Genomic DNA, 7,388 nt, shown 5'->3' with positions numbered 1-7,388 from the left:
GGAGAGAGAGAGAGAGACGAGGTAAGGATACTACTCCATTTGAAAATTTTGGAGATAAAATTGAAAAAAATATATATATCATCTTAAGCATTCTTAAATATAACTAAATATATAAATTTATATATATATATATATATAACTAATGAAAATCGGTAATGGTTTATCTTAAGAGATTGTTTTTCTAACGTTCAATTCCAATTATAATTCCAATTAAAGTGGGATAAATGAGGGGAGACGGGTTAATGAGTCGGATTACTATAATATAAAGAGACGTGGAAGATAAAAAAGGAGATATGTGGAAGACAAAAAAAAAAAAAAAATGAGATAAATGGGTACATATCCACCATTTGAAACTCCCCCTAAATAAAGGAGATAAAATATGTTAATAAAATCTGAATAATTTAGAATTCCTTAAAAATAGGGAAAACAAAAAAAGATGTAAATTTTTGAATAAATAAATTAACGGAATGTTAGCTCCGTAGGGTGATTGGACACATGGCATCTTTAAACAGTAAGACCAGTTTAAATCATTTGCTCGTACGAGCAGAGGATCCGCTCTCCCCAAATACAGACAGAATACTTGTATATATTGAATGTATGCCTCTGTATACGAATGGGTACACCTGTACAAGTACCCATTTGTATACAAGTTATGGGAAGGGTACATTCACTTATGGGGAAGGGTACATGTCTTATACGTACAGGTGCATGCATATACATATATATATATATATATACGTATGTACAATTATTGGGTACATATACCAATAATATGTCCTTTAGGGAAAAGTGTGGGATAAAAAATTACATGTAGTAAAAGTAGTGGGTTCTTTGAACCAGCCACACCCTACCAGTACCTGACCCTAATCCTGACCCCAACCCCGACCTCAGCCCAGCTCGGCGAGCGTGTGCACGATTCAAAAGCACCCTACATACATAACAAGGGAGAGTGCCTCTCTAAAGGGCTTGCACCCTTAACAAACATTCTTACATATATATCCAAGTTTTCTTTCCTCCCTAAGCAATGTGGGACTAAACTTTTGTGAGTTGTCTTTAGCTCATTCACAACTCCACAAGTGCTAAAGACAAAATAGTAAAAGTAGAAGTGACACTTTTGAGGGGGAAAGCTAAATTTTAAAAAGACTACTTTGGATTTCAAAAAGAGCATTTTGAAAAGACCAATTTGACCATAGTTTGAAACTTAAATTCTAATAATTCCCCCACAAGTTTCAAAATATCGATAAAAATCGAAAACAGAATAACTGAGTATATTAAACATAGTAGGGCACATCGTTGCAGGTGTTTTCAGGACTTAAACCTACATTAGGTCTGATGAATTATGCTACAGAGTACGGGTGAAGTCAGACTTTTTAAACTTTTCCTCATCTGTGTAGCCGGCTAGGTCACCACCCATATCTTATCAGTCGACGTTCGTGATAAACTTAAAAATGACAATATTGGACATTTTTTACCGGCCTTGTCCCCTATCTTGGTCTTATGGATGTTTAGAGAGTTAGTCTTTAAAATTCTCATTGGTTAGTGGTCACACCCCTACATCCACTTAGGTCAGTCCATAGTATGCACCACAGTTAACACACCCCATAGTTTGTGAGATTCGGCTTAATTAAGAATTTGTAACTCATCCTCTTTTCTTTATGGTGGTACTACTTTACCATCTAGCCAGAATGAACAATTGAGTAGTAGTACTATGCAGGTCATCCAGTGACTTCATTTGTACCCTTTGAACCTAATTCAGGATTTAACCTCTTCACATGGGTTGGGTGTCCATCACATAACCAATGACACAGGCCTTAAGCGCATTCCTTTAGATGAATCATGCATAACCTTAGTAGGCATTGGTTTTGTAAACATATCGGTTAAATTGTTTTCTGATTTCATAAAATCAATAGCTATTGTCCCTTCATTTATGTACTTCCTTACCAGATTATGTCTAAGACAAATATGTCTCCTTTTTTCCATTGTATATTTTGTTTTTTTACTTTAGCTATAGTTACCTGACTATCACAATGAAGTGATATAGGAGGCATTGGTTTGGCCTCAATGGAAAATCTATCACTAGATTTCTGAGCCACTCGGCTTCAGTTCCAACATTTTTTTAAAGCGATCAATTCCGCTTCCATGGTGGATCCTGTACTATAGGATTGTTTAACTTATTTCTATGAAACTGCTCCACCACCTAGTGTGAATACGTATCCACTAGTTGTTAAGGATTCATTTGTATCTGATATCAAATTAGCATCACAATAGCCTTCCAAAATAGTAGGATTACCACTATAATGAAGACCATAATTTGTAGTACATTTTAAATCTCTCATTAGTCTGTCTAGGGTATGCCAATGCTCTTTACTTGGATTGTGAGTTTATTGACTCAACTTTTCAATTGCTAATGTTGTATCTGGCCTGGTACAATTCATCAACTATGAAACAGAACCAATAAAATGTGAGTATTTCTTTTAATTTATTGGTTTACCCAAATACTTTTGTAAATGGCATCTCACTTCTAAATGTGTTTTTATTTTTTATGAGTCATAATAGTTACACTTTTTAAGCATACTTTCCACATAATATGCTTTAGATAATATTATTTTCCTTTTTTTTCTGATTATCTTGATTCCAAGAATAACATCAGCTTCACCCAAATCTTTTGTATCAAAATTAGACATCAATAGATTTTTAGTTTGCATAACAATGTCCAAATTTATACCCATGATTAACATGTCATCCACATAAAGAAGTACAAATACACCTTTACCTTGATGAAATTTACTATATAAATATCTTTTAGCATCATTTACAATAAATTCATTTGATATTAATATCATATAAAGTTTAGCATACCATTGCTTTGATGCTTGTTTCAGTCCCTATAGTGATTTTACAAGTTTACAAACTTTTTGTTCCTTTCCAGATACTGTATACCCTTCAGGTTGTTTAATGTATATTTTTTCTTATAAATTTCTATTTAAAAATGTTGTATTCACATCCATTTGGTGTGTTACCAAATTATAGATAGAAGTCATTGCTATCATTACTCATATTATAGTAATTGTAGCAACCAAAGTGAAAGTGTCAAAATAATCTATATTTTTCCTTTGTCTAAAATCTTTAACAATAAGTCGAGCTTTAAACTTATCAAGTGATCCATCCGATTTTAATTTCTTTCGAAATATCCACTTGGTGTCTAACACTTTAGACTTTAGTGGCAAATTAACTAGTTTCCAAGTATGATTGGATAAGATTAGGGGTGTCAAAACCTAGCCCGAATCACAAAATCGATCGAAATCGATCGATAAAACCTGAACTGAACCAAACCAATCTTTATTGGATTAGTTTTGGACTGAGATATGTTGGGGCCGACTAAAAACTGATCCAAACTGAACCGACTAATAATCAAACCGAATGAAACCAATAAAAAAATAAATGATTATGAGATTATAAATTGATGAATTGACTATCTATTTTTCATAATATTAGTGAGGAAATCTTTTATTACAAGGGGAATTGTTACAAATCATTGAATATTATGTTATGAATAGATAAATTGATTTGTAAATTGTAATAATACTTCCATTGATTTTCTTGTTTACTATACAAAACTAGTTGGATAGTTAAATGAATGATTGGGATAATAGGGTTGATTTTGTGATATTAGTTATCTTCTTAATAAGTTGTTATCTATTGGTTTCAATATTAGTTCCCTTATAACGATAAACCATGATTTAATCATAATCATAAATTTAAAACGTTTTTTATCAAATCTTGTCACTATAAGTTATGTATATAAGATTTTATTATGGTTCAAACCCAATAGTAAACCGATCCAAACCATTATTAACTCGTTATTAAAAAATCAAAATAAACCAAAACAAAACCGGATTGAAACCAAAACCAATCAAAAACCAAAGTTCCTTAACAGATTGGTTTTGGTCTCCCTCATTCCTAGACTGAAATCGATTCAACCCGATCAAAACCAAACCGAACCTACCAATTGACACCCCTAGATAAAATGGAATATATTTCATTTTTTATAGCTTCCTTCTAGAATACCGCATCTTAGGATGTTATTGTCACTTTATATATAAGAGGATCCTTATCTATAAGATAGACAAACCAATCATCTTCTAGGTAAGTAGACTTATTTTGTCTCTTACTTCTCCTTAGTTGATTTGTTTCATTTTCATTGGATGTAGGATCACTTCCTTTTAACATTTCTTCTCATAAACTTAAGTCATCAACATTTTCCTTACATAATTGTAAGTTGGACTTAAAAGGAAAAATATTCTCAAAAAATTCAACATCCCTGGATTAAACAATATCATTTTTTTCACACACATCATCTATGATTTTGAGAACCATACAATGATATGCAGAACTATACTTTGCATATCCAATAAACACACAATCAAAAGTCTTAGGCCCTAGTTTTCTTTTTTTTTTTTGTCCAGTAATTGCCACTTTTGATAAACAACCCCAAACTTTTAAATAATTAACACTAAATTTTCTACCATATCATAATTCAAATGGTAGCATACCGGTCTTCTTGTGGGGTACCCTATTTAAAATCTAGCAAGCAGATAGAATTGCTTCACCCCACATATCAAGAGGTAAATCCAAACTAATTAACATAGAATTCATCATCTCTTTTAATGTTTAGTTTTTCCTTTCAGCTATACCATTTGATTCAGGTTGATAAGGGGCTGTAATTTCATGAATTATACTATGATTTTCATAAAATTCATTTATGCTAAAATATTCTGAACCTTTATCAGTCCTAAGTCTTACAATATTATTTTCAAATTGATTTTCAACTTCAGTTTTGTATGATATGAAAGCATTTCCAGCTTCATCTTTTGAATTAAATACAACATGGTGAATCTTGAATAATCATCAATAAAAGTCACAATATATTTTTTACCTCCTCTTGATTCATATGACTTAAAATCACTTAAATCACTATGTATCAAGTTTAGTAAATCACTTTGCCTAACAATAGATTTATGAGATTTTATGGTAAACTTAGCCTCTGTACAAGTGGGACAATTGTCTAGAGAAGGATTAACTTTATTTTTAAGCAATCTTAATTTGCACATTTTAGTAATGTAAGGAGCACTACAATGTCTTAATCTACCATGTCATAAATTATAAGAGTCAACAAAGTAAACAGAAGAACTTGACATTTCATTAATAATTTCAGATACACTTAATACAAATAAACCATCACTCAAATAGCATTTGCCTATAAATACATCATTTTTCAACAATACAATTTTATCCGACTCAAAAGACAATTTCAACCCCGCCTTGTTTAGAAGTGGCCCTAAAATCAGATTTTTCCTTATATCCAGAACATGGAGTATATTTTTCAAAACAAGTGTCTTTTTAGAAGTAAGTTTTATTGCCAGTTGACCTTTTCCAATCACACTTGAAGATTGAGAATTTCCCATGAAGACCTTGTCATCAGTTTTTATAACAGAGTACTTAGAAAATGAACTTCAATCTCCACTCTTGTGCCTTGTAGCACCAGTATCAAATGCCAATCCATTGATTCTTCAACCATATTAACCTCTGTTATCATTGCAGTAAAAATCTCACTTTTAATGAGATTAATTTTAGCTTTTTCAGACCCTTTCTTTTTGTCCGTGCAATCCTTTTTGAAATGACTTGATTTTTTTTACAAAGGAAGCAATTATATTTCTTTTTTTTGAAAGATTTGTCCTTCTTAACATGAAGGCCCTTCTTAGAATTTCCTTGCTTCTCTTTTTCAACCAAATTTGCTTTGAGTTTAGAAGTCTCAATGGCCTTGTCTTTTGCATGGTTCCTTTCTTCAATTTTGATCCGGATTACAACTTGTTCAAAGGTCGACTCCTTTCTTTTGTGCTTCATGGTTAACCTAAATGGGATCCAAAAGGAACGGAGTTTCTCAATCAATGAACTAGTGACAAATACATCTGGAAAAATTATATTCTCCTTTGCTAGCTTCCCAACAAGTACCTGAAATTTGTCAATCTGGGAGGAGATATCCTCTCCATTAGACATAACAAAATTTAGGAAGTTGGTACCACATACTTACTACTCCCTGCATCCTCAAGAGTGTACTTCTTGGACAGAGTATCCCATATCTTGTATGTACTTTCAAAAGAATTATAAACATTATATAACTCAAGTGAAAGTGCATTCAAAATCAGATTTTTGTATTGAAAATCGGTCTCCACCCAAGCAAGTCTTTTTGCTTCAAGTTCAGGAGCCTCACTTTATAGCGGCTTGGGTTCAGTCAATGCAAAAGCAATCCCAATCTGAGACAAAGCGAACAGAAGCATTTGCTTCCACCTTTTAAAATTTTGACCACTAAATTGGTCAATTTTTTTCAAATTCAGAAATGATCCACATCTTCTCCATGACAGGTTGAAGTGATCCAACTGTTGGCACAACATTGGTGGGTGTTGAAAAGTAAGTAGGTAGTAATGGTGGAGCAAATTTAACAGTAGGGATTGGTACATCAGTATTGGTAGGCAAAGTTGGTGTGGCATCACTTCCATTAATTTCAGCAATTGCATTATGTGTATCAGAATTCGTATCATTTGCCATAGCCTTATACCTAATTTCAAAAACCTTAAGATTGTAAGTAATAGAAACCAGGCAATAGGTATAAGACTTTGACAAAAACAATTACATTAATTGATAAGTAATTACAAGTAAAAGATGACTTACTTGTTCAAGCAGTCCTCTGAAATAGTAGCAGAAATCGTTTGTCTTAAGTAGAGTTGAGTCGTATACAGATACTCTCCTTAAGGTATTTGAACGCCCTGTATATATGCATGCAACCGGGTTGACCTTACGTTCTTACCTCCAAGATAAAACATCTCTCCAATTGCTTAAGGCGCACTCCAATAAGCAATCCCCATAGGTATGTCCGAAGGTAATACTCAGAAATTCAAATAGAAAACAATAACAAAGAACAAAACAAAGAACAGAAGCAGAAGCACTTACAGTAAAAAAAGAATAAAAACTCTCACAATATCAATACCCAAATATAGACTGAATACTTATATATATTGAATGTAGGCCTCTGTATACAAATGGGTACGCACATGTATAGGTACCCATGCATATACAAGTGTCTCTTTATATGGGAAGGGTATATATCTCATACATACAAGTGCATGCATGTACATGTACATACATATGTATATTTATTAGGTACATATACCAATAATATGTCTCTTAGGGAAAAGTGTGGAATAAAAAATTACATGCAGTAAAAGTAGTAGGTTCTTTGAACCACCCACACCCACACCTGACCTTGTCACAACTCGTTCACACAAAACCGGACCAGTGACCGAGTTAACCCAAACCTTCCAGGATCATCT

Source organism: Macadamia integrifolia, chromosome 9, assembly GCF_013358625.1.
Source record: "Macadamia integrifolia cultivar HAES 741 chromosome 9, SCU_Mint_v3, whole genome shotgun sequence".
Lineage (NCBI taxonomy): Eukaryota > Viridiplantae > Streptophyta > Magnoliopsida > Proteales > Proteaceae > Macadamia > Macadamia integrifolia.
This window is presented reverse-complemented; position numbering follows the sequence as displayed.